Source organism: Ranitomeya variabilis, chromosome 2 (assembly GCF_051348905.1).
Source record: "Ranitomeya variabilis isolate aRanVar5 chromosome 2, aRanVar5.hap1, whole genome shotgun sequence".
Taxonomy (NCBI): domain Eukaryota; kingdom Metazoa; phylum Chordata; class Amphibia; order Anura; family Dendrobatidae; genus Ranitomeya; species Ranitomeya variabilis.
This window is the reverse complement of record NC_135233.1, coordinates 1,099,721,370-1,099,748,531: the sequence shown is the minus strand read 5'-3', so window position 1 is coordinate 1,099,748,531 and position 27,162 is coordinate 1,099,721,370. Positions and strand designations below refer to the sequence as shown.

The 27,162-nt window shown below is 48.9% G+C and overlaps 1 protein-coding gene across 20 annotated transcripts in view; it reads right to left on the bottom strand.

Moving 5' to 3' along the window:
* OTOF (otoferlin) overlaps positions 1-27,162 on the bottom strand; it is a 298,562-nt gene that overhangs the window by 126,399 nt on the left and 145,001 nt on the right. Inside the window, exon 1 of one of the 20 annotated variants that reach the window (XM_077291829.1) lies at positions 643-659. The exons of the other annotated variants lie outside the window; for them this stretch is intronic. The gene's annotated coding sequence lies outside the window, so the exon portion shown is untranslated. Of the gene's footprint in view, positions 1-642; positions 660-27,162 lie in introns of those variants that run through there. 20 annotated transcript variants of the gene reach the window in all.

The following is a 27,162-nucleotide window of genomic DNA, read 5'->3' as shown; positions in this document are numbered from 1 at the left end:
TCTTTACGTTGAGATTCCAGTTTTTGGTATACACTGAGTCCTAAAAAGTCACATATAAATTTTGCTCACAATTGAAGAATATGTGACTTTTTTGGGCTTATTTACAGTAAAGAACTGGTGTCAACTTTGTCGGAAGTAACGCAATAGCTTGTAATACATATTATAGATTTAATTGCTTATAATATATGTTGCAATGTTTGGAATGCTGTTTGTAACGCTGCTGTAATACCATAATTTCCCTCGGAATCAATAAAGTGTTTACTATCTATATATCTACATATTTTAAGTATCACCATAACCGTACTGACCTGTAAAATCGTTTTACCAAATTATTTTAACTGCATAATAAATGCTGTAAAAAAAAAGACCCAAGAAAACAATGGCGAAATTGTGATTGTTTTTCACCATTTCACCTCATTTTTTATTTTTTTTCCAATTTTGCAGCACATTACATGGTAAATAGAATAGTGTCAATATGACAGCCATTTCACTTCCCTTCACTGCTCCCAACACCCTATGGTGGCCTAATTAGACAGACCTCCCATTCAGGGGCCTGGGAAAGCTGAATATAACCCTTTAGCAGGTAGAGATTCACTTCCGTTGTAGACACCCGTAAACCTGTAGCATACATGATTTATGTACCTGAAGATGCCGCCTTTTTTCTCCTTTCCTTTAGCCCTGAAATTATAAGACGCAGGCACATTGTAAGCTTCTATCACAAACACCAGGAACATTTCCAACATGCTTCAGAAGGTCCGTCTGTTCATTTGAGAGCTGCATCTGGTCTATGGATGGGCATCAGCATCTCTGGGCAGAGCCCTCCTCACTATTCCACCTGTTATGAAACTAATGTTCTGTTGACCCCGCCCCTGAGGATCTATTGCATTTCTGTTCCTTGAAGTTCACCACTACCTTAAACGCCAAGCCTTACTGAAGTTAACAGTGAGGATCTGTCCTATTGGTCAAACTTTAGATTTTTCTTTTATCACTGGTTTGACAAAACTACATACACGTTTTGTCCTCTGGTGCCACCAACAGGGCAGTCATCAGGGCATTTCTGCTCTTACTGGTGTATGAGGCCCAGTGAGCAGAAGCAAAGAGGACAGGCCTGACCCAGTCCTAGAGCTCCACGGCTGTCAAGAAAACGTTAGCGCACCCAGCTTGGAGCTCCTTCCACATCTTCCGGGAGGTGCTGGTGACAGCTCCTTACACGATTATGTCATCATGCTGGACATCGGAAATGGAAGTGCATGGGATTGTATGAGAATTAAGTATGAAAAACTTAAAAAAAATAAATAAAAATTCATTAAAAGGGTGTGGGGGGACCAAATGATGATGAATTGGGGGTGGGGGACCGGGGACTGTAACGGATGCCGTATTGAGGGTGTCGTGGGGAAGCACAAATAATGATGGATTGGGGTAGGGGAGAGCAAATCATTAACGGAAAGTGGGGGCTGGGGGGAAAAGGATTATGTATTGAAGGTGGGGGGGCAAATTACTATGAGACTGGGAGGTGGGGGAGAGTAAATGATGATGAATAGACTGGGGTAGAGAACAGGAAATGTTGAACTGAGGGTGAGGGAGAGCAACTGATGAATTGAGGGGGTCCTGTTACTGTGTAGGGCGGCACTATGTCTCTTTTTTCTTCTTCATCTGAGTGTAGAAGTTGGGGAAAAAGTGGGGAACATGCTCTGAAAGCGGTGCTCTAGAAAACTGTTATTTTCTGCAATGAGTCTTAGCTGGAAGAACTGATGGTGGTCTGTGCTAGATGAAGAAGAAAAGCGAATATGAAGGACTTCTACTAGAGACATCGCTGGTCAGTCAGTGTATTACCTGTATAGTAAAACTATACAAAATATACAGAGCTCCTGTGTATAATGTCAATGGTGACATTATATACAGAGCTTCTGTTTATAATGTCACTGGTGATCACTATATTACCTGTACACTATATACAGAGCTCCTGTGTATAATGTCACTGGTGATCACTATATTACCTGTACACTGACACTATATACTAATCGCCTGTGTATGTCACTGGTGATCCATGTATTACCTGTACACTGACACTATATACAGAGCTCCTGTGTATAATGTCATCAGTAATCCCTGTAGTACCTGTTAATTGACATTATATACAGGGCTCCTGTGTATAATATATCTAGCAATCACTGTGTGACCTGTACACTGACACTATATATAGGACTCCTGTGTGTAATGTCACTGGTGATAACTGTATTACCTGTACATTGACACTATATACAGAGCTCCTGTGTATAATGTCACTGGTGATCACTGTATTACCTGTACACTGACACTATATACAGAGCACCTGTGTATAATGTCACTGGTGATCCCTGTATTATCTGTACACTGACACTATATACAGAGCTCCTGTGTATAATGTCATGACTCTATATACAGAGCTTCTATGTATAGTTTTACTGATGATCCAGAGCTTCTATGTATAGTTTTACTGATGATCCCTGTATTACCTGTACACTATATACAGAGCGCCTGTGTATAATGTCATCGGTTATCACTGTATTACCTGTACACTGACACTATATACAGAGCTCCTGTGTATAATGTCACCAGTAATCCTTGTATTACCTGTACACTGACACTATATACAGGTCTTCTGTGTATAATGTCACTGGTCATCACTGTATTACCTGTACTCTGACACTATATATAGAGCTCCTGTGTATAATGTCACTGGTGATCCCTGTATTACCTGTACACTGACACTATATACAGAGCTCCTGTGTATAATGTCACTGGTGATCACTGTATTACCTGTACACAGACACTATATACAGATCTCCTGTGTATAATGTCATGACTCTATATACAGAGCTTCTATGTATAGTTTTACTGATGATCCAGAGCTTTTATGTATAGTTTTACTGATGATCCCTGTATGACCTGTACACTATATACAGAGCTCCTGTGTATAATGTCACTGGTTATCACTGTATTACCTGTACACTAATACTATATACAGGACTTCTGTGTATAATGTCACTGGTCATCACTGTACTACCAGTACACTGACACTATATACAGAGCACCTGTGTATAATGTCACTGGTTATCACTGTATTACCAGCACACCAACACTATATACAGAGCTCCTGTGTATAATGTCACCAGTAATCCTTGTATTACCTGTACACTGACACTATATACAGGTCTTCTGTGTATAATGTCACTGGTGATCACTGTATTACCTGTACACTGACACTATATATAGAGCTCCTGTGTATAATGTCACTGGTGATCACTGTATTACCTGCACACAGACACTATATACAGAGCTCCTGTGTATAATGTCATGACTCTATATACAGAGCTTCTATGTATAATTTTACTTATGATCCCTGTATTACCTGTACACTATATACTATATACAGAGCTACTGCATATAATGTCACTGGTGATCACTGTATTACCTGTACACTGACACTATATACAGAGCTCCTGTGTATAATGTCATTGGTGATCCCTGTATTACCTGAACACTATATACAGAGCTTCTGTGTATAATGTCACTGCTGTTCACTGTATTACCTGTACACTGACACTATATACAGAGCTCCTGTGTATGTCACTGATGATCACTGTATTATCTGTACACTATATACAGAGCTCCTGTGCATAATGTCATTGGTGATCCCTGTATTACCTGAACACTATATACAGAGCTTCTGTGTATAATGTCACTGCTGTTCACTGTATTACCTGTACACTGACACTATATCCAGAGCTCCTGTGTATAATGGCACTGGTGATCACTGTACTACCTGTACACTGACATTATATACAGGGCTCCTGTGTGCAATCATGGTGGCGGCTTAAAAAATCTTTTGGCCAAAACAAAAACTGCTGGTTATGTATGTGATATGGTGTTTAGTGGGAACTATTAATGTGTGATTGGTAAGGACATGGTGCAGAAGTGGAGTTTTTCCAAGAGTGGGTGGTGGGACTGTGGAAAGTTCGAGGGGTGGAGGTGGATCCTGGGTGGAGTCTCAAGGGGGCCCAAAAATGTTTCCAGTATTGGGCCCTGAAAATTCCTGGTGCTAGCCCTGATCACCACTGAGCCAAACGGCGGACGATGGAAACTTTCCATACATGTATCACCAGTCCAAGATGAATAGGTAAAAAAAAACAATAAAGACAACAATGCTTGAAAAACACACAAGCCAAGCCTCAGATTCTCACCACAAATCACCCAGATTATTAGATTATTATCTAATGAGGCAGCAATTAATCATTTATTGTAGAATACACCCCTCCCCAGAGGAGAACACAGAATAGACATATATATTGCAACCCGTATATCATACAATCAACCCAGTTAGCCTTCTTTAGAAATATGTAATAGTGAGAAACTTAAGACTAGAAACTGAAATTGAGAAAAAAAAATAAAGAATAACAATAAAATAATGCAAGAAAAAGAAATGAAAAAAATATTAAATGCAATATAAAATAATCTAAAATAATATAAAAATGTAAAAAGTTAAAGAAATAACAATATAACAAAAATATGAAGGAAACAAAATGCAAAAAATAAATAATTTAAAAAGACAAAATAAATAAAACAACGCAATAAACCTGAGTGATACCTGAGCTCATCCAGCTCTTCTCTGTGTAGGCAAATTAAATATTCATGTTATTAGGAGAGAAAAAAAAACAACACAGTTATATTTTTATTTTTTTTACCTGACAGGACCAGATATTATATATAATGTATAAGAGAGAGTTTCTGGTGCGGTGTGCGTCATCCTTACAGAGCGGCATGATCGATTTCTACCCCCTTCTTGCGCACAGCACAGTATACCAAAAGCATGGTTAATTTCTTGTGGAAACAGCGCCACATCTGTCCGGAGGTTGTGTCCGGTACTGCAGGTCATCTCTGTTGAAGTGAATGGGTCTGAGCTGTAATACCACCAGACACCTGTGGACCGGTTTGGCGCTCTTTCTGGAAGCAAGCCACCACAGTTTTCTCACTTGAGTCAAGTAGAAGGTGGACGGGGCAGAAAATAAGTTATCCCCTCCTAAAACAATACAGGAGATAAGTTGCTGGTCACTGGAGGTCTGCTAGGACCCCAACGATCCCAAGATCAGGGGCTGGAACCCCAATCTCGAGATCCCAGGAAGTCCAAGGGATCGGACCCCCGGCAATCAGCAAATTATGTCCTATCCTATGGAGAGGGGGATCACTTTTTTGGTGAGGATATAACCCTTCATTTATATATGAAGGACCACTATGCCCGCGTGTTACTCAGATAACTGGATATCCCCAGACCCCATAACTACTCCCTGGCACATCAGGTCCCCCTTTCCCTCAGTCACCTGGCAGGTCTCCTGCAGATATAAGTGTCAGGGCTGTGAAATCCCAGCCCAGCATAGCATCTCAATGTCAGGAGGCTGCCGGCTTTACGTTGCACTTTATTGGTGTGTCTGATCATACTGATGACGCGGAGCTCCTCGCCCCTGGATAAGAGTCTGCATTCATCGTAAGACGTGAGACATAACATTCAGGACGATGCAGGGGGACGTGTGGGGACGTGGGATGACTCCGCGTGGAGCGGCTTCTGATGTGCTTTCACAACAGATATTTTGGGATACACAAACCGCCTACGAAATGCTTGGTGGGAGTGAAACATACGGCGGAGGCAACATAGAATATCGACATCTGCTGCTGAGAATGTTACCAGGAAATATGATGTCAACTTTATGGCTGGCGGTAAGAATTATCACACTGCCCAGAAATGAATGGTATTTGGGGGCACTCTAGCTGTGGTTGGGGGCAATAGATGGTAGTTGGGGGCATTCTAGCTGTGGTTGGGGGCAATAGATGGTAGTTGGGGGCATTCTAGCTGTGGTTAGGGGAGGTGAATGGTGTTTGAGGGCACTCTAATTGTGGTTGTGGGCAGTGGATGGTATTTGGGGGCACTCTAGCTGTGGTTAGGGGCAGTGGATGGTATTTGGGGGCACTCTAGCTGTGGTTAGGGGCAGTGGATGGTATTTGGGGACACTAGCTGTGGTTAGGGGCAGTGGATGGTATTTGGGGACACTAGCTGTGGTTAGGGGCAGTGGATGGTGTTTGGGGACACTAGCTGTGGTTAGGGGCAGTAGATGGTATATGGGGGCACTCTAGCTGTGATTATGGGCAGTGGATGGTATTTGGGGGCCCTCTAGCTGTGATTAGGGGTAATGGATAGCGTTTGGGGCACTCTAGCTGTGGTTGGGGCAGTGGATGGTATTTGGAAGCAGTGTAGCTGTAGTTAGGGGCCGTGGATGGTATTTGGGGGTCACTCTAAGTGTGGTTAGGGGTACTGGATGGTATTTGGGAGCACTCTAGCTGTGGTTAGGAGCCGTGGATGGTATTTGGGGGAACTCTAGCTGTGGATGGGGGCCGTGGATGGTATTTGGGTGCATTCTAGATGTGGTTAGGGGCAGTACAATGTGTTTCGGGGCACTCTAGCTGTGGTTAGGAACGATGGATGATGTTTGGGGGCATTCTAGCTGTGGTTAGGGGCCGTGGATGGTGTTTGGGGGCACTCTAGCTGTGGTTAGGGATGATGGATGGTGTTTGGGGGCACACTAGCTGTGGTTAGTGTTATGGACTGGTAATTTAGGAGCGACATGCGACTAGCTCTGGGCAGGTGGTAACTATACAGACCGCAGTTCCTGATCTTAACACAACACTAGCAGTAGCCGTGGGATGTTCCTGTCACTCCCTGGACACCTCGTCAAAGCCGGAGAACTAGCTACCCCTAAAGGTAGAAACAGGAAAGCTATCTTGCCTCAGAGAAAATCCCCAAAGGATAGGACAGCCTCCCACAAATATTGACTGTGAGAGGAGAAGGAAATGACATATGTAGTATGAAACAAGATTTAGCAAAGGAGGCCAATTCTAGCTAGATAGACAGTAAGGAAAGAAACACTGTGCGGTCAGTAATAAAAACTAGAAAAAGTCCACCGCAGAGATATGCAAAAATCTCCACACCTGACTAAAGGTGTGGAGGGCAAAAACTGCAGCCCAGAGCTTCCAGCTTAGCTGAACAGATCCATACTGATAAGCTGGACAAATGAACAAAACATAAATGTGCTGAACAATAAAGTCCACAACAAGTGGACTGCAAAAGGACAAGCAAGGACTTATCTTTTCTGAACTGGACAGAGTGTCAGGGAAATCCAAAAGAGCAGTGGCTCCAAGCAGGAACAATTGACAACTGGCATTGATTGAGGAATAAGGCCAGACTAAAATAGCCGAGCCAGAAAGACGATCAGTGGGAGCAGCTGCTGATGCTAAATCCAAGAAGCAGCTATACCACTCAAAACCACAGGAGGGAGCCCAAGAGCAGAATTCACAACAGTACCCCCCCCTTGAGGAGGGGTCACCGAACCCTCACCAGAGCCCCCAGGCCGATCAGGACGAGCCAAGTGAAAAGCACGAACCAAATCGGCAGCATGGACATCGGAGGCAACCACCCAAGAATTATCCTCCTGGCCATAACCCTTCCACTTAACAAGATACTGAAGCCTCCGCCTCGGAAAACGAGAATCCAAAATTTTCTCAACCACATATTCCAACTCCCTCTCAACCAACACCGGGGCAGGAGGATCAACAGAGGGAACAACGGGTACCACATATCTCCGCAACAAAGATCTATGGAAAACATTGTGGATGGCAAAAGAGGCTGGAAGGGCCAAACGAAAAGACACTGGATTGATAATCTCAGAGATCTTATAAGGACCAATAAACCGAGGCTTGAACTTAGGGGAAGAAACCTTCATAGGAACATGACGAGAAGATAACCAGACTAAATCCCCCACACGAAGCCGAGGACCAACACACCGACGGCGGTTAGCAAAACGCTGAGCCTCCTCCTGAGACAACACCAAATTGTCTACCACATGAGTCCAAATCTGCTGTAACCTGTCCATCACAGAATTTACACCAGGACAATCAGAAGGCTCAACCTGCCCTGAAGAAAAACGAGGATGGAAACCAAAATTACAAAAAAAAGGCGAAACCAAAGTAGCCGAACTGGCCCGATTATTAAGGGCAAACTCGGCCAACGGCAAGAAAGCCACCCAATCATCCTGATCAGCAGACACAAAGCATCTCAAATAGGTTTCCAAGGTTTGATTAGTTCGCTCAGTTTGACCATTTGTCTGAGGATGGAACGCCGAAGAAAAAGACAAATTAATGCCCATCCTAGCACAAAAGGCCCGCCAAAACCTGGAAACAAACTGGGAACCTCTGTCAGACACAATATTTTCCGGAATGCCATGCAAACGAACCACATGCTGAAAAAACAATGGAACCAAATCAGAGGAGGAAGGCAATTTAGGCAAAGGTACCAAATGGACCATTTTAGAGAACCGGTCACAAACCACCCAGATAACAGACATCCTCTGGGACACAGGAAGATCCGAAATAAAATCCATGGAAATATGCGTCCAGGGCCTCTCAGGGACAGGCAAAGGCAAAAGCAACCCACTAGCGCGGGAACAGCAAGGCTTAGCCCGGGCACAAGTCCCACAGGACTGCACAAAAGAACGCACATCCCGCGACAAGGAAGGCCACCAAAAGGACCTAGCCACCAAATCTCTGGTACCAAAAATCCCAGGATGACCGGCCAACACCGAACAATGGACCTCAGAAATTACCTTACTTGTCCATCTATCAGGAACAAACAGCTTCCCCACAGGACTGCGGTCAGGTTTATCAGCCTGAAATTCCTGAAGCACCCGTCGTAAATCAGGGGAGATGGCAGAAAGAATCACCCCTTCCCTAAGAATGCCAACCGGCTCAAGAACTCCAGGAGAATCAGGCAAAAAACTCCTAGAGAGGGCATCCGCTTTAACATTCTTAGATCCCGGAAGATATGAAACCACAAAATCGAAACGGGAGAAAAACAGGGACCATCGAGCCTGTCTAGGGTTCAGCCGCTTGGCCGACTCAAGGTAAATCAGATTCTTATGATCGGTCAAGACCACAATACGGTGCTTGGCCCCCTCAAGCCAATGTCGCCACTCCTCAAATGCCCACTTCATAGCCAACAACTCCCAATTGCCGACATCATAATTGCGTTCCGCAGGCGAAAACTTTCGGGAAAAGAAGGCACATGGTTTCATCAAGGAACCATCAGAATTCCTCTGTGACAAAACGGCCCCTGCCCCAATCTCAGAAGCGTCAACCTCAACCTGAAAAGGAAGAGACACATCCGGCTGACGCAAGACAGGGGCAGAAGTAAATCGGCGCTTAAGTGTTGTGTATCCGCTTTTTGGGCTCCCCTGGTGGTTGCTGGTGGTACTGGTGACTTGTTTGCACTTTGCTGCTTCTGTTCACCTGCTTCCATCAGCGTTTGGGAGTTTCCTATTTAGCCTTGCTCTCCAGTCATTTCCTTGCCGGTCATCATTGTAACCAGAGCCTTCGGTTGCATGTTCCTGCTACTAGTCTGCTGTTCAGCTAAGTGGACTTTGTCCTTTTGTTTTGTACCTTTTGTCCAGTTTGCAGTTTTTTGTAATTTTCTGTAGCTGGAAGCTCTTGCGGGCTGAAATTGCCACTCCTGTGTCATGAGTTGACACAGGAGTCTTAAAGTAATTTCAGGATGGTTTTTGAAAGGGTTTTCAGTTGACCGTGAAGTCCTCTTTTGTATCCTTCTGCTATCTAGTAAGTGGACCTCTCTTTGCTAAATCTACTTTCATACTGTGTATGTCTTTTCCTCTTAATTCACCGTTATTACATGTGGGGGGCTGCTATCATCTTTTGGGGTATTTCCCTAGAGATAAGCCAGGTCTGTTTCTTCCTCTACCAGGCGTAGTTAGTCCTCCGGCTGGCGCGTGGCATATAGGAAGCCGTAGGTATGCTCCCTGGCTACTATTAGTTGTGTGGTAGATTTAGCTCACGGTCAACTCGAGTTTCCATCACCCGAGAGCTCGTTCGTTATTTATATGTTTCTTACGTTCCCTTGCCATTGGGAACCATGACACTTAAGCTCCTGAATGGCCTCAACAGCCTCAGAGGACCAATTTGTCACATCAGCGCCTTTCTTCGTCAAATCGGTCAGGGGTTTAACCACACTAGAGAAGTTGGCAATGAAATGGCGATAAAAATTAGCAAAGCCCCAAAATTTCTGAAGGCTCTTCACAGATGTGGGTTGAATCCAGTCATGAATGGCTTGGACCTTAACAGGATCCATTTCTATAGACGAAGGAGAAAAAATAAACCCCAAAAAAGAGACCTTCTGAACTCCAAATAGGCACTTAGACCCCTTCACAAATAGAGCATTATCACGAAGGATCTGGAATACCATCCTGACCTGCTTCACATGAGACTCCCAATCATTGGAAAAAAATCAAAATATCATCCAAATACACAATCAAGAATTTATCAAGATAATTGCGGAAAATGTCATGCATGAAGGACTGAAATACAGAAGGAGCATTAGAAAGCCCGAAAGGCATCACCAGGTATTCAAAATGGCCTTCGGGCGTATTAAATGCAGTTTTCCATTCGTCACCCTGTTTAATACGAACAAGATTATATGCCCCTCGAAGGTCAAACTTGGTAAACCAACTAGCCCCCTTAATCCGAGCAAACAAATCAGAGAGCAAAGGTAAAGGGTATTGGAATTTGACCGTGATCTTATTAAGAAGGCGATAATCAATACAGGGTCTCAAGGAGCCATCCTTCTTGGCAACAAAAAAGAATCCCGCTCCCAATGGTGACGAAGACGGCCGAATATGCCCCTTCTCCAAGGACTCCTTAACATAGCTCCGCATAGCGGTATGTTCTGGCACAGACAGGTTGAAAAGTCGGCCCTTAGGGAACTTAGAGCCTGGAATCAAGTCAATAGCACAATCACAGTCCCTATGTGGAGGAAGGGAACTGGACTTGGGCTCATCGAATACATCCTGGAAATCTGACAAAAATTCAGGAACATCAGAAGAGGGGGAAGAGGAAATTGACATTAAAGGAACGACACTATGCACCCCTTGACAACCCCAACTAGTCACAGACATCGATTTCCAATCCAACACTGGATTGTGTACTTGTAACCATGGAAAACCCAGTACAACAACATCATGTAAATTATGCAATACCAGAAAACGACAATCTTCCTGATGTGCTGGAGCCATGCACATAGTCAGCTGAGTCCAATACTGAGGTTTATTCTTGGCCAACGGTGTAGCATCAATGCCCCTCAAAGGAATAGGGCTCTACAAAGGCTGCAAAGAAAAACCACAGCGCCTGGCAAATTCTAAGTCCATTAAGTTCAGGGCAGCGCCTGAATCCACAAATGCCATGACAGAGAAAGATGACAATGAGCAAATCAGGGTCACAGACAGGAGAAACTTAGGCTGTACAATACTGATGGCAACAGATCTAGCGACCCTCTTAATACGCTTAGGGCAATCAGAGATAGTATGAGCAGAATCACCACAGTAAAAACACAGCCTATTCTGACGTCTGTATCCCCTCTGTTCTGCTCTAGTCAGAATCCTATCACATTGCATAGGCTCAGGACTCTGTTCAGAGGACACTGCCATATGGTGCACCACTTTGCGCTCGCGCAGGCGCCGATCGATCTGAATGGCTAGAGACATAGATTCGCTCAGACCAACAGGCGTGGGGAACCCCACCATAACATCTTTAAGGGCTTCAGAAAGACCCTTTCTGAAAATTGCTGCCAGAGCGTCCTCATTCCATTTAGTGAGCACAGACCATTTTCTAAATTTCTGGCAGTATAATTCTGCTGCTTCCTGACCCTGACACAGAGCCAACAAGGTTTTTTCCGCATGATCCACAGAGTTAGGTTCGTCATACAATAATCCGAGCGATTGAAAAAAATGCATCTACATTAAGCAATGCCGGATCCCCTGACTCAAGGGAGAATGCCCAGTCCTGAGGGTCACCACGCAGCGGAGAAATAACTATTTTAACTTGCTGAGTGGGGTCACCAGAGGAACGGGGTCTCAGAGCAAAAAACAATCTGCAGTTATTTTTAAAGTTCAAAAACTTAGATCTATCCCCGTAAAACAAATCTGGAGTAGGAATTCTAGGCTCTAAGGCTGGAGTCTGAACAACATAATCTTGGATACTCTGAACTCTTGCAGCAAGCTGATCCACACGTGAAAACAAACTCTGAACATTCATGTCCGCGCCCAAATCCACCCAGAGATTAAGAGGAAGGAAAAAGACAAAACAGACTAAAGAGAGAAAAAAAAAAAAATGGCTCAGAACTCTTTTTCTTTTCCTTCTTTTGAGATGCATTCAACTCATTTTTGGCCAGTTGTACTGTTATGGACTGGTAATTTAGGAGCGACATGCAACTAGCTCTGAGCAGGTGGTAACTATACAGACCGCAGTTCCTGATCTTAACACAACACTAGAAGTAGCCGTGGGATGTTCCTGTCACTCCCTGGACACCTCGTCACAGCCGGAGAACTAGCTACCCCTAAAGGTAGAAACAGGAAAGCTATCTTGCCTCAGAGAAAATCCCCAAAGGATAGGACAGCCTCCCACAAATATTGACTGTGAGAGGAGAAGGAAATGACATACGTAGTATGAAACAAGATTTAGCAAAGGAGGCCAATTCTAGCTAGATAGACAGTAAAGAAAGAAACACTGTGCGGTCAGTAATAAAAACTAGAAAAAGTCCAACGCAGAGATATGCAAAAATCTCTACACCTGACTAAAGGTGTGGAGGGCAAAAACTGCAGCCCAGAGCTTCCAGCTTAGCTGAACAGATCCATACTGATAAGCTGGACAAATGAGCAAAACATAGAATGTGCTGAACAAAAAAGTCCACAACAAGTGGACTGCAAAAGGACAAAAGGACTTATCTTTGCTGAACTGGACAGAGTGTCAGGGAAATCCAAAAGAGCAGTGGCTCCAAGCAGGAACAATTGACAACTGGCATTGATTGAGGAATAAGGCCAGACTAAAATAGCCGAGCCAGAAAGACGATCAGTGGGAGCAGCTGCTGATGCTAAATCCAAGAAGCAGCTATACCACTCAAAACCACAGGAGGGAGCCCAAGAGCAGAATTCACAAAAGTGCTACTTACAACCACCGGAGGGAGCCCAAGAGCGGAATTCACAACAGATTAGGGGGCAGCGGATGGTGTTTAGGGGCACTCTAGCTGTGGTTAGGGGCCGTGGATGGTATTTGAGGACACTCGATGTGGTTAGGGGGCAGTGGATGGTATTTGGGGACACTCTAGATGTGGTTAAGGACCATGGATGGTGTTTGGGGGCACTCTAGCTGTGGATGGGGGCCGTGGATGGTATTTGGGGGCACTACAGCTGTGGTTGGGGGCAATAGATGGTATTTAGGGACACTCTAGATGTGGTTAGGGGCCATGGATGGTATTTGGGGCACTCTAGCTGAGGTGAGGGGGTAGTAGATGGTATTTGGGGACATTCTAGCTGTGGATGGGGCCGTGGATGGTATTTGGGTGCATTCTAGATGTGGTTAGGGACCGTGGATGGTATTTGGGAGCACTCAAGCTGTGGTTAGGGGCAGTAGATGGTATTTTGGGGCACTGTAGCTGTGGTTAGGGGCAGTGGATGGTATTTGGGGGCACTATCTGTGGTTAGGGGCAGTGGATGGTATTTTGGGGCATTCTAGCTGTGGTTAGGGGCAGTGGATGGTATTTTGGGGCACTGTAGCTGTGGTTAGGGGCAGTGGATGGTATTTTGGGGCATTCTAGCTGTGGTTAGGGGCAGTAGATGGTATTTTGGGGCACTGTAGCTGTGGTTAGGGGCAGTGGATGGTATTTTGGGGCATTCTAGCTGTGGTTAGGGGCAGTGGATGGTATTTTGGGGCACTGTAGCTGTGGTTAGGGGCAGTAGATGGTATTTTGGGGCACTGTAGCTGTGGTTAGGGGCAGTGGATGGTATTTGGGGGCACTATCTGTGGTTAGGGGCAGTGGATGGTATTTTGGAGCATTCTAGCTGTGGTTAGGGGCAGTGGATGGTATTTTGGGGCACTGTAGCTGTGGTTAGGGGCAGTGGATGGTATTTTGGGGCATTCTAGCTGTGGTTAGGGGCAGTAGATGGTATTTTGGGGCACTGTAGCTGTGGTTAGGGGCAGTGGATGGTATTTTGGGGCATTCTAGCTGTGGTTAGGGGCAGTGGATGGTATTTTGGGGCACTGTAGCTGTGGTTAGGGGCAGTGGATGGTATTTTGGGGTACTAGCTGTGGTGAGGGGGAGCTTTGCCGCTATTCACAAGGGCACCCTGTATTTTTGTTATAACACATGGAGCACACATCACTTGCCTGGTGACCATCTTGTAGCCGTCATTCAGCTTGTTCCTCATGTCAGACATCTTGCTGATGAGAGAGAATCACAGACACGTCGTGAGGTGACTGACCTCATTTTCAGCATGTTGTAAAATACGACAGTTGGAATCGGATTTCTGGGATGACTCTGCACACAGCCATGTCAGAGGGCTGCGGTCAGCACAATCTTCCTGAAACACTCTGTGCTGTCCCGCTTCTACCACTAGGAAACGCTCGGTTTGTGATCTCCCACATGATCACCACAATCCTCTCCTGAAATACTCTGTGCTTCGGTGGACTTTGCTGCTTCCACTATGTAAGGCCCCTTCACACATCCGCTTATAAAAACGTTCAAATGGGACGACCCATTCTAAGAATTATCAGTATCTGTGTGGTGTGTGTGTAATATCTATGTACCATCTGTGTGCCATGTACTGGAATAGAAATGGCAGATTTATAGATGATAAAGATGTGCAGATACATGATAGATAGATATGTACAGTGGCGGAAATAAGTATTTGATCCCTTGCTGATTTTGTAAGTTTGCCCACTGACAGACATGAACAGTCTATAATTTTAAGGGTAGGTTAATTTTAACATTGAGAGATAGAAAATCAAAATAAAATCTATAAAATCACATTGTATAAATTATATAAATGTATTTGCATTTTGCAGTGAGAAATAAGTATTTGATCCCTACCAACCATTAAGAGTTCTGGCTCCTACAGACCAGTTAGACTCCTAATCATCTCATTACCTGCATTACAGACAGCTGTCTTACATAGTCACCTTTATGAAAGACTCCTGTCCACAGACTCAATTAATCAGTCAGACTCTAACCTCTACAACATGGGCGAGACCAAAGAGGTCTATAAGGATGTCAGGGACAAGATCACAGACCTGCACAAAGCTGGAATGGGCTACAAAACCATAAGTAGGACGCTGGGCGAGAAGAATACAACTGTTGGTGCAATAGTAAGAAAATGGAAGAAATACAAAATCACTGTCAATCGACATCGATCTGGGGCACCGTGCAAAATCTCACCTCGTGGGGTATCCTTGATCATGAGGAAGGTGAGAGATCAGCCTAAAACTACACAGAGGTAACTTGTTAATGATCTCAGGGCAGCTGGGACCACAGTCACCAAGAAAACCATTGGTAACACATTACGCCATAAAGGTTACAGTGCCCGCAAGGTCCCCCTGCTCACGAGGGCACATGTGCAGCCCGTCTGAAGTTTGCCAGTGAGCACTTGGATGATTCTGTGAGTGACTTGGAGAAGGTGCTGTGGTCAGATGAGACAAAAATTGAGGCCTTTGGCATTAACTCAACTCACTGTGTTTGGAGGAAGAGAAATGCTGCCTATGACCCAAAGAACACCATCCCCACTGTCAAGCATGGAGGTGGAAACATTATGTATTGGAGGTGTTTCTCTGCTAAGGGCACAGGACCACTTCACCGCATCAATGGGAGAATGGATGGAGCCATGTACCATAAAATCCTGAGTGACAACCTCCTTCCCTCCACCAGGACATTAAAATGGGTCATGACTGGGTCTTCCAGCAAGACAATGACCCAAAACATACAGCCAAGGCAACAAAGGAGTGGCTCAAAAAGAAGCACATTAAGGTCATCGAGTGGCCTAGCCAGTCTGCAGACCTTCATCCCATAGAAAACTTATGAAGGGAGATGAAGCTCCGAGTTGCCAAGTGACAGCAACAAAATCTTAATGATTTAGAGATGATCTCCAAAGAGGAGTAGAGCAAAAATTCCTCCTGACGTGCGCGAACCTCATCATCAACATGTCTGTCAGTGGGCAGACTTACAAAATCAGCAAGGGATCAAATACTTATTTCCTTCACTGTAGAGATAGATAGATAGATAGATAGATAGATAGATAGATAGATAGATAGATAGATAGATAGATAGATAGCAGGACATATTCTCGCCTGTGCTTCTGGAGAATATCGGACATGTGTACATGTGGGTGACATGGACGCTCGGCCTGTGTGATCACATGTGCGCAGCCCCTTAGATTATACTGGGGGTACGTGTCCCCAGGATGTGTGAAACCAGACGCCACTACAAGTACCAGACACTCGGCCGTGTGAACGAGGTCCGTGACCCCCTTACAAGCCTCTCCTGACATACTCTGTGCTGCTGGTTACCTGCTCAGCCCACTATCTGCCCCTACACTACGGGTCATTGTGTAGGCTGATGAGCCAATGGGCCCCATGCTCTGTACAAGGGCCCTGAACCCTCCTGACATGAAGACCCCTGACCACATCTCCATGGCCGGCTCTATAAACATGGAGGATCACATCAGAGAGGACATATTTACCCCACAAGCCTCCGACTCTCCTCCTGGCGGTCATCGTCATGGCTGTGAGGATGTGAACACACAGTGTTAGGGCCACAGCGGCCTCCATCATTGCCCACAAGTCCCCCCGACACACAATGCAGCAAGGCCGGAGCCCTGATGGAGCAGGCTGCAGTGTAAAGCACAGAGGGAGGACAGAGCAGCAGTCGGAGGAGTCTCAGAGTCTGAAATAAATGGGAAATAGTAAAGACAAAGCCTTGGCTGCACATGTAGCAGAGCTGAATGCATTAGGAGATAATTTTCTGGTGCACCAAGAAGCTGCAGCACAAACTCAGCTCTGCTACATCTGTACTGTCAGTGTAAGGTGCAGAGCACTGCGGCCATTCAGTGCCTGGCCTGTCACCTCTCAGGAGAGCGGCAGGAACACACAAGGTGCTGGCAGCCTCCCCCTGCAGGCGGCGCTATGATAAATCATCAATGATCAAACAACAACATGCAGAGAACCAAACATGTCACTCCTGTCCAGTAGGTGGCAGTGGTATCATACAGTCAGGCGGTAATACCTCTCCTGCCCAGTAGGTGGCAGTGGTAGAATACAGTCAGGCGGTAATACCTCTCCTGCCCAGTAGGTGGCAGTGGTAGAATACAGTCAGGCGGTAATACCTCTCCTGCCCAGTAGGTGGCAGTGGTAGCATACAGTCAGGCGGTAATACCTCTCCTGCCCAGCAGGTGGCAGTGGTAGCATACAGTCAGGTGGTAATACCTCTCCTGCCCAGTAGGTGGCAGTGGTAGTATACAGTCAGGCGGTAATACCTCTCCTGCCCAGTAGGTGGCAGTGGTATCATACAGTCAGGCGGTAATACCTCTCCTGCCCAGTAGGTGGCAGTGGTAGAATACAGTCAGGCGGTAATACCTCTCCTGTCCAGTAGGTGGCAGTGGTAGTATACAGTCAGGCGGTAATACCTCTCCTGCCCAGTAGGTGGCAGTGGTAGTATACAGTCAGGCGGTAATACCTCTCCTGCCCAGTAGGTGGCAGTGGTATCATACAGTCAGGCGGTAATACCTCTCCTGCCCAGTAGGTGGCAGTGGTAGTATACAGTCAGGCGGTAATACCTCTCCTGCCCAGTAGGTGGCAGTGGTATCATACAGTCAGGCGGTAATACCTCTCCTGCCCAGTAGGTGGCAGTGGTAGTATACAGTCAGGCGGTAATACCTCTCCTGCCCAGTAGGTGGCAGTGGTATCATACAGTCAGGCGGTAATACCTCTCCAGCCCAGTAGGTGGCAGTGGTAGTATACAGTCAGGCGGTAATACCTCTCCTGCCCAGTAGGTGGCAGTGGTAGCATACAGTCAGGCGGTAATACCTCTCCTGTCCAGTAGGTGGCAGTGGTAGCATACAGTCAGGCGGTAATACCTCTCCTGCCCAGTAGGTGGCAGTGGTAGAATACAGTCAGGCGGTAATACCTCTCCTGCCCAGTAGGTGGCAGTGGTAGTATACAGTCAGGCGGTAATACCTCTCCTGCCCAGTAGGTGGTAGTGGTAGTATACAGTCAGGCGGTAATACCTCTCCTGCCCAGTAGGTGGCAGTGGTATCATACAGTCAGGCGGTAATACCTCTCCTGCCCAGTAGGTGGCAGTGGTAGCATACAGTCAGGCGGTAATACCTCTCCTGCCCAGTAGGTGGCAGTGGCAGCATACAGTCAGGCGGTAATACCTCTCCTGCCCAGTAGGTGGCAGTGGTATCATACAGTCAGGCGGTAATACCTCTCCTGCCCAGTAGGTGGCAGTGGTAGCATACAGTCAGGCGGTAATACCTCTCCTGCCCAGTAGGTGGCAGTGGTAGAATACAGTCAGGCGGTAATACCTCTCCTGCCCAGTAGGTGGCAGTGGTAGCATACAGTCAGGCGGTAATACCTCTCCTGCCCAGCAGGTGGCAGTGGTAGTATACAGTCAGGCGGTAATACCTCTCCTGCCCAGTAGGTGGCAGTGGTAGTATACAGTCAGGCGGTAATACCTCTCCTGCCCAGTAGGTGGCAGTGGTAGTATACAGTCAGGCGGTAATACCTCTCCTGTCCAGTAGGTGGCAGTGGTAGTATACAGTCAGGCGGTAATACCTCTCCTGCCCAGTAGGTGGCAGTGGTAGTATACAGTCAGGCGGTAATACCTCTCCTGTCCAGTAGGTGGCAGTGGTAGTATACAGTCAGGCGGTAATACCTCTCCTGCCCAGTAGGTGGCAGTGGTAGTATACAGTCAGGCGGTAATACCTCTCCTGCCCAGCAGGTGGCAGTGGTAGTATACAATCAGGCGGTAATACCTCTCCTGCCCAGTAGGTGGCAGTGGTAGTATACAGTCAGGCGGTAATACCTCTCCTGCCCAGTAGGTGGCAGTGGTAGTATACAGTCAGGCGGTAATACCTCTCCTGCCCAGTAGGTGGCAGTGGTAGTATACAGTCAGGCGGTAATACCTCTCCTGTCCAGTAGGTGGCAGTGGTAGCATACAGTCAGGCGGTAATACCTCTCCTGCCCAGTAGGTGGCAGTGGTAGCATAAGGTCAGGCGGTAATACCTCTCCTGCCCAGTAGGTGGCAGTGGTAGTATACAGTCAGGCGGTAATACCTCTCCTGCCCAGTAGGTGGCAGTGGTAGTATACAGTCAGGCGGTAATACCTCTCCTGCCCAGTAGGTGGCAGTGGTATCATACAGTCAGGCGGTAATACCTCTCCAGCCCAGTAGGTGGCAGTGGTAGTATACAGTCAGGCGGTAATACCTCTCCTGCCCAGTAGGTGGCAGTGGTAGCATACAGTCAGGCGGTAATACCTCTCCTGCCCAGTAGGTGGCAGTGGTAGCATACAGTCAGGCGGTAATACCTCTCCTGTCCAGCAGGTGGCAGTGGTAAAATACAGTCAGGCGGTAATACCTCTCCTGCCCAGTAGGTGGCAGTGGTAGTATACAGTCAGGCGGTAATACCTCTCCTGCCCAGTAGGTGGCAGTGGTAGCATACAGTCAGGCGGTAATACCTCTCCTGCCCAGTAGGTGGCAGTGGTAGTATACAGTCAGGCGGTAATACCTCTCCTGCCCAGTAGGTGGCAGTGGTAGTATACAGTCAGGCGGTAATACCTCTCCTGCCCAGTAGGTGGCAGTGGTAGTATACAGTCAGGCGGTAATACCTCTCCTGCCCAGTAGGTGGCAGTGGTAGCATACAGTCGGGCGCTAATACCTCTCCTGTCCAGCAGGTGGCAGTGGTAGCATACAGTCAGGCGGTAATACCTCTCCTGTCCAGTAGGTGGCAGTGGTATCATACAGTCAGGCGGTAATACCTCTCCTGCCCAGCAGGTGGCAGTGGTAGCATACAGTCAGGCGGTAATACCTCTCCTGCCCAGTAGGTGGCAGTGGTAGCATACAGTCAGGCGGTAATACCTCTCCTGCCCAGCAGGTGGCAGTGGTAGCATACAGTCAGGCGGTAATACCTCTCCTGTCCAGTAGGTGGCAGTGGTATCATACAGTCAGGCGGTAATACCTCTCCTGCCCAGCAGGTGGCAGTGGTAGCATACAGTCGGGCGGTAATACCTCTCCTGTCCAGCAGGTGGCAGTGGTAGCATACAGTCGGGCGGTAATACCTCTCCTGCCCAGTAGGTGGCAGTGGTAGTATACAGTCAGGCGGTAATACCTCTCCTGTCCAGTAGGTGGCAGTGGTATCATACAGTCAGGTGGTAATACCTCTCCTGCCCAGCAGGTGGCAGTGGTAGCATACAGTCAGGCGGTAATACCTCTCCTGCCCAGCAGGTGGCAGTGGTAGCATACAGTCGGGCGGTAATACCTCTCCTGCCCAGTAGGTGGCAGTGGTAGCATACAGTCAGGCGGTAATACCTCTCCTGCCCAGTAGGTGGCAGTGGTAGCATACAGTCAGGTGGTAATACCTCTCCTGCCCAGTAGGTGGCAGTGGTAGCATACAGTCAGGCGGTAATACCTCTCCTGCCCAGTAGGTGGCAGTGGTAGCATACAGTCAGGTGGTAATACCTCTCCTGTCCAGCAGGTGGCAGTGGTAGCATACAGTCAGGCGGTAATACCTCTCCTGCCCAGTAGGTGGCAGTGGTAGCATACAGTCAGGCGGTAATACCTCTCCTGCCCAGTAGGTGGCAGTGGTAGCATACAGTCAGGTGGTAATACAGTCAGGCAGTAATACCTCTCCTGCCCAGTAGGTGGCAGTGGTGGCATACAGTCAGGCGGTAATACCTCTCCTGCCCAGTAGGTGGCAGTGGTAGCATACAGTCAGGCGGTAATACCTCTCCTGCCCAGTAGGTGGCAGTGGTAGCATACAGTCAGGTGGTAATACAGTCAGGCGGTAATACCTCTCCTGCCCAGTAGGTGGCAGTGGTGGCATACAGTCAGGCGGTAATACCTCTCCTGCCCAGCAGGTGGCAGTGGTAGCATGCAGTCGGGTGGTAATACCTCTCCTGCCCAGTAGGTGGCAGTGGTAGCAGTCAGGCGGTAATACCTCTCCTGCCCAGTAGGTGGCAGTGGTAGCATACAGTCAGGCGGTAATACCTCTCCTGCCCAGTAGGTGGCAGTGGTAGCATACAGTCAGGTGGTAATACAGTCAGGCGGTAATACCTCTCCTGCCCAGTAGGTGGCAGTGGTGGCATACAGTCAGGCGGTAATACCTCTCCTGCCCAGCAGGTGGCAGTGGTAGCATGCAGTCGGGTGGTAATACCTCTCCTGCCCAGTAGGTGGCAGTGGTAGCAGTCAGGCGGTAATACCTCTCCTGCCCAGTAGGTGGCAGTGGTAGCATCCAGTCAGGCAGTAATACCTCTCCTGCCCAGTAGGTGGCAGTGGTGGCATACAGTCAGGCGGCAATACCTCTCCTGCCCAGTAGGTGGCAGTGGTAGCATACAGTCAGGTGGTAATACCTCTCCTGCCCAGTAGGTGGCAGTGGTAGCATACAGTCAGGCGGTAATACCTCTCCTGCCCAGTAGGTGGCAGTGGTAGCATACAGTCAGGCGGTAATACCTCTCCTGCCCAGTAGGTGGCAGTGGTAGCATCCAGTCAGGCGGTAAAACCTCTCCTGTCCAGTAGGTGGCAGTAGTAGCATACAGTCAGGTGGTAATACCTCTCCTGTCCAGCAGGTGGCAGTGGTAACATACAGTCAGGTGGTAATACCTCTCCTGCCCAGTAGGTGGCAGTGGTAGCAGTCAGGCGGTAATACCTCTCCTGCCCAGTAGGTGGCAGTGGTAGCATCCAGTCAGGCGGTAATACCTCTCCTGCCCAGTAGGTGGCAATGGTAGCATACAGTCAGGCGGTAATACCTCTCCTGCCCAGTAGGTGGCAGTGGTAGCATACAGTCAGGCGGTAATACCTCTCCTGCCCAGTAGGTGGCAATGGTAGCATACAGTCAGGCGGTAATACCTCTCCTGCCCAGTAGGTGGCAGTGGTAGCATACAGTCAGGCGGTAATACCTCTCCTGCCCAGTAGGTGGCAGTGGTAGCATACAGTCAGGCGGTAATACCTCTCCTGCCCAGTAGGTGGCAGCATACAGTCAGGCGGTAATACCTCTCCTGCCCAGTAGGTGGCAGTGGTAGCATACAGTCAGGTGGTAAAACAGTCAGGCGGTAATACCTCTCCTGCCCAGTAGGTGGCAGTGGTGGCATACAGTCAGGCGGTAATACCTCTCCTGCCCAGCAGGTGGCAGTGGTAGCATGCAGTCGGGTGGTAATACCTCTCCTGCCCAGTAGGTGGCAGTGGTGGCAGTCAGGCGGTAATACCTCTCCTGCCCAGTAGGTGGCAGTGGTAGCATACAGTCAGGCGGTAATACCTCTCCTGCCCAGTAGGTGGCAGTGGTAGCAGTCAGGCGGTAATACCTCTCCTGCCCAGTAGGTGGCAGTGGTAGCATACAGTCAGGCGGTAATACCTCTCCTGCCCAGTAGGTGGCAGTGGTAGCATACAGTCAGGTGGTAATACCTCTCCTGCCCAGTAGGTGGCAGTGGTAGCAGTCAGGCGGTAATACCTCTCCTGCCCAGTAGGTGGCAGTGGTAGCATCCAGTCAGGCGGTAATACCTCTCCTGCCCAGTAGGTGGCAGTGGTAGCATACAGTCAGGTGGTAATACCTCTCCTGTCCAGCAGGTGGCAGTGGTAGCATACAGTCAGGCGGTAATACCTCTCCTGCCCAGTAGGTGGCAGTGGTAGCATACAGTCAGGCGGTAATACCTCTCCTGCCCAGTAGGTGGCAGTGGTAGCATACAGTCAGGTGGTAATACAGTCAGGCGGTAATACCTCTCCTGCCCAGTAGGTGGCAGTGGTGGCATACAGTCAGGCGGTAATACCTCTCCTGCCCAGCAGGTGGCAGTGGTAGCATGCAGTCGGGTGGTAATACCTCTCCTGCCCAGTAGGTGGCAGTGGTAGCAGTCAGGCGGTAATACCTCTCCTGCCCAGTAGGTGGCAGTGGTAGCATACAGTCAGGCGGTAATACCTCTCCTGCCCAGTAGGTGGCAGTGGTAGCATACAGTCAGGTGGTAATACAGTCAGGCGGTAATACCTCTCCTGCCCAGTAGGTGGCAGTGGTGGCATACAGTCAGGCGGTAATACCTCTCCTGCCCAGCAGGTGGCAGTGGTAGCATGCAGTCGGGTGGTAATACCTCTCCTGCCCAGTAGGTGGCAGTGGTAGCAGTCAGGCGGTAATACCTCTCCTGCCCAGTAGGTGGCAGTGGTAGCATCCAGTCAGGCAGTAATACCTCTCCTGCCCAGTAGGTGGCAGTGGTGGCATACAGTCAGGCGGTAATACCTCTCCTGCCCAGTAGGTGGCAGTGGTAGCATACAGTCAGGCGGTAATACCTCTCCTGCCCAGTAGGTGGCAGTGGTAGCATACAGTCAGGTGGTAATACCTCTCCTGCCCAGTAGGTGGCAGTGGTAGCATACAGTCAGGCGGTAATACCTCTCCTGCCCAGTAGGTGGCAGTGGTAGCATACAGTCAGGCGGTAATACCTCTCCTGCCCAGTAGGTGGCAGTGGTAGCATCCAGTCAGGCGGTAAAACCTCTCCTGTCCAGTAGGTGGCAGTAGTAGCATACAGTCAGGTGGTAATACCTCTCCTGTCCAGCAGGTGGCAGTGGTAACATACAGTCAGGTGGTAATACCTCTCCTGCCCAGTAGGTGGCAGTGGTAGCAGTCAGGCGGTAATACCTCTCCTGCCCAGTAGGTGGCAGTGGTAGCATCCAGTCAGGCGGTAATACCTCTCCTGCCCAGTAGGTGGCAGTGGTGGCATACAGTCAGGCGGTAATACCTCTCCTGCCCAGTAGGTGGCAATGGTAGCATACAGTCAGGCGGTAATACCTCTCCTGCCCAGTAGGTGGCAGTGGTAGCATACAGTCAGGCGGTAATACCTCTCCTGCCCAGTAGGTGGCAGTGGTAGCATACAGTCAGGTGGTAATACCTCTCCTGCCCAGTAGGTGGCAGTGGTAGCATTCAGTCAGGCGGTAATACCTCTCCTGTCCAGCAGGTGGCAGTGGTAACATACAGTCAGGTGGAAATACCTCTCCTGCCCAGTAGGTGGCAGTGGTAGCAGTCAGGCGGTAATACCTCTCCTGCCCAGTAGGTGGCAGTGGTAGCATCCAGTCAGGCGGTAATACCTCTCCTGCCCAGTAGGTGGCAGTGGTAGCATAGTCAGGCGGTAATACCTCTCCTGCCCAGTAGGTGGCAGTGGTAGCATACAGTCAGGCGGTAATACCTCTCCTGCCCAGTAGGTGGCAGTGGTAGCATCCAGTCAGGCGGTAAAACCTCTCCTGCCCAGTAGGTGGCAGTGGTAGCATACAGTCAGGCGGTAATACCTCTCCTGCCCAGTAGGTGGCAGTGGTAGCATACAGTCAGGTGGTAATACCTCTCCTGCCCAGTAGGTGGCAGTGGTAGCATACAGTCAGGCGGTAATACCTCTCCTGCCCAGTAGGTGGCAGTGGTAGCATCCAGTCAGGCGGTAAAACCTCTCCTGTCCAGTAGGTGGCAGTAGTAGCATACAGTCAGGTGGTAATACCTCTCCTGCCCAGTAGGTGGCAGTGGTAGCAGTCAGGCGGTAATACCTCTCCTGCCCAGTAGGTGGCATTGGTAGCATTCAGTCAGGTGGTAATACCTCTCCTGCCCAGTAGGTGGCAGTGGTAGCATACAGTCAGGCGGTAATACCTCTCCTGCCCAGCAGGTGGCAGTGGTAGCATACAGTCAGGTGGTAATACCTCTCCTGTCCAGCAGGTGGCAGTGGTAGCATTCAGTCAGGTGGTAATACCTCTCCTGCCCAGCAGGTGGCAGTGGTATCATACAGTCAGGCGGTAATACCTCTCCTGCCCAGTAGGTGGCAGTGGTATCATACAGTCAGGCGGTAATACCTCTCCTGCCCAGTAGGTGGCAGTGGTAACATACAGTCAGGCGGTAATACCTCTCCTGCCCAGTAGGTGGCAGTGGTAGCAGACAGTCAGGCGGTAATACCTCTCCTGCCCTGTAGGTGGCAGAGGTATCATACAGTCAGGCGGTAATACCTCTCCTGCCCAGCAGGTGGCAGTGGTAGCAGACAGTCAGGCGGTAATAACTCTCCTGTCCAGTAGGTGGCAGTGGTAGCATTCAGTCAGGTGGTAATACCTCTCCTGCCCAGTAGGTGGCATTGGTAGCATACAGTCAGGCGGTAATACCTCTCCTGCCCAGTAGGTGGCAGTGGTAACATACAGTCAGGCGGTAATACCTCTCCTGTCCAGTAGGTGGCAGTGGTAGCATACAGTCAGGTGGTAATACCTCTCCTGCCCAGTAGGTGGCAGTGGTAGCATTCAGTCAGGTGGAAATACCTCTCCTGCCCAGTAGGTGGCAGTGGTGGCATACAGTCAGGCGGTAATACCTCTCCTGCCCAGCAGGTGGCAGTGGTAGCATACAGTCAGGCGGTAATACCTCTCCTGCCCTGTAGGTGGCAGTGGTAGCATACAGTCAGGCGGTAATACCTCTCCTGCCCAGCAGGTGGCAGTGGTAGCATACAGTCAGGCGGTAATACCTCTCCTGCCCAGTAGGTGGCAGTGGTATCATACAGTCAGGCGGTAATACCTCTCCTGCCCAGTAGGTGGCAGTGGTAGCATACAGTCAGGCGGTAATACCTCTCCTGCCCAGCAGGTGGCAGTGGTAGCAGACAGTCAGGCGGTAATACCTCTCCTGCCCAGCAGGTGGCAGTGGTAGCATACAGTCAGGCGGTAATACCTCTCCTGCCCAGTAGGTGGCAGTGGTAGCATTCAGTCAGGTGGTAATACCTCTCCTGCCCAGTAGGTGGCATTGGTAGCATACAGTCAGGCGGTAATACCTCTCCTGCCCAGTAGGTGGCAGTGGTAACATACAGTCAGGTGGTAATACCTCTCCTGTCCAGTAGGTGGCAGTGGTAGCATACAGTCAGGCAGTAATACCTCTCCTGCCCAGTAGGTGGCAGTGGTAGCATACAGTCAGGCGGTAATACCTCTCCTGCCCAGTAGGTGGCAGTGGTAACATACAGTCAGGCGGTAATACCTCTCCTGTCCAGTAGGTGGCAGTGGTAGCATACAGTCAGGTGGTAATACCTCTCCTGTCCAGCAGGTGGCAGTGGTAGCATACAGTCAGGCGGTAATACCTCTCCTGCCCAGTAGGTGGCAGTGGTAGCATACAGTCAGGTGGTAATACCTCTCCTGTCCAGCAGGTGGCAGTGGTAGCATACAGTCAGGTGGTAATACCTCTCCTGCCCAGTAGGTGGCAGTGGTAGCATACAGTCAGGCGGTAATACCTCTCCTGTCCAGCAGGTGGCAGTGGTAGCATACAGTCAGGCAGTAATACCTCTCCTGCCCAGTACGTGGCAGTGGTGGCATACCTCTCCTGCCCAGTAGGTGGCAGTGGTAGCATACAGTCAGGCGGTAATACCTCTCCTGCCCAGTAGGTGGCAGTGGTGGCATACAGTCAGGCGGTAATACCTCTCCTGCCCAGTAGGTGGCAGTGGTGGCATACAGTCAGGCGGTAATACCTCTCCTGCCCAGTAGGTGGCAGTGGTGGCATACAGTCAGGCGGTAATACCTCTCCTGCCCAGTAGGTGGCAGCGGTGGCATACAGTCAGGTGGTAATACCTCTCCTGCCCAGCAGGTGGCAGTGGTAACATACAGTCAGGCGGTAATACCTCTCCTGCCCAGCAGGTGGCAGTGGTAACATACAGTCAGGCGGTAATACCTCTCCTGTCCAGCAGGTGGCAGTGGTAGCATACAGTCAGGCGGTAATACCTCTCCTGCCCAGTAGGTGGCAGTGGTAGCATAAGGTCAGGCGGTAATACCTCCCCTGTCCAGCAGGTGGCAGTGGTAGCATACAGTCAGGTGGTAATACCTCTCCTGTCCAGCAGGTGGCAGTGGTAACATACAGTCAGGCGGTAATACCTCTCCTGTCCAGTAGGTGGCAGTGGTAGCATACAGTCAGGCTGTAATACCTCTCCTGTCCAGTAGGTGGCAGTGGTAGCATACAGTCAGGCGGTAATACCTCTCCTGCCCAGTGGGTGGCATTGGTAGCATACAGTCAG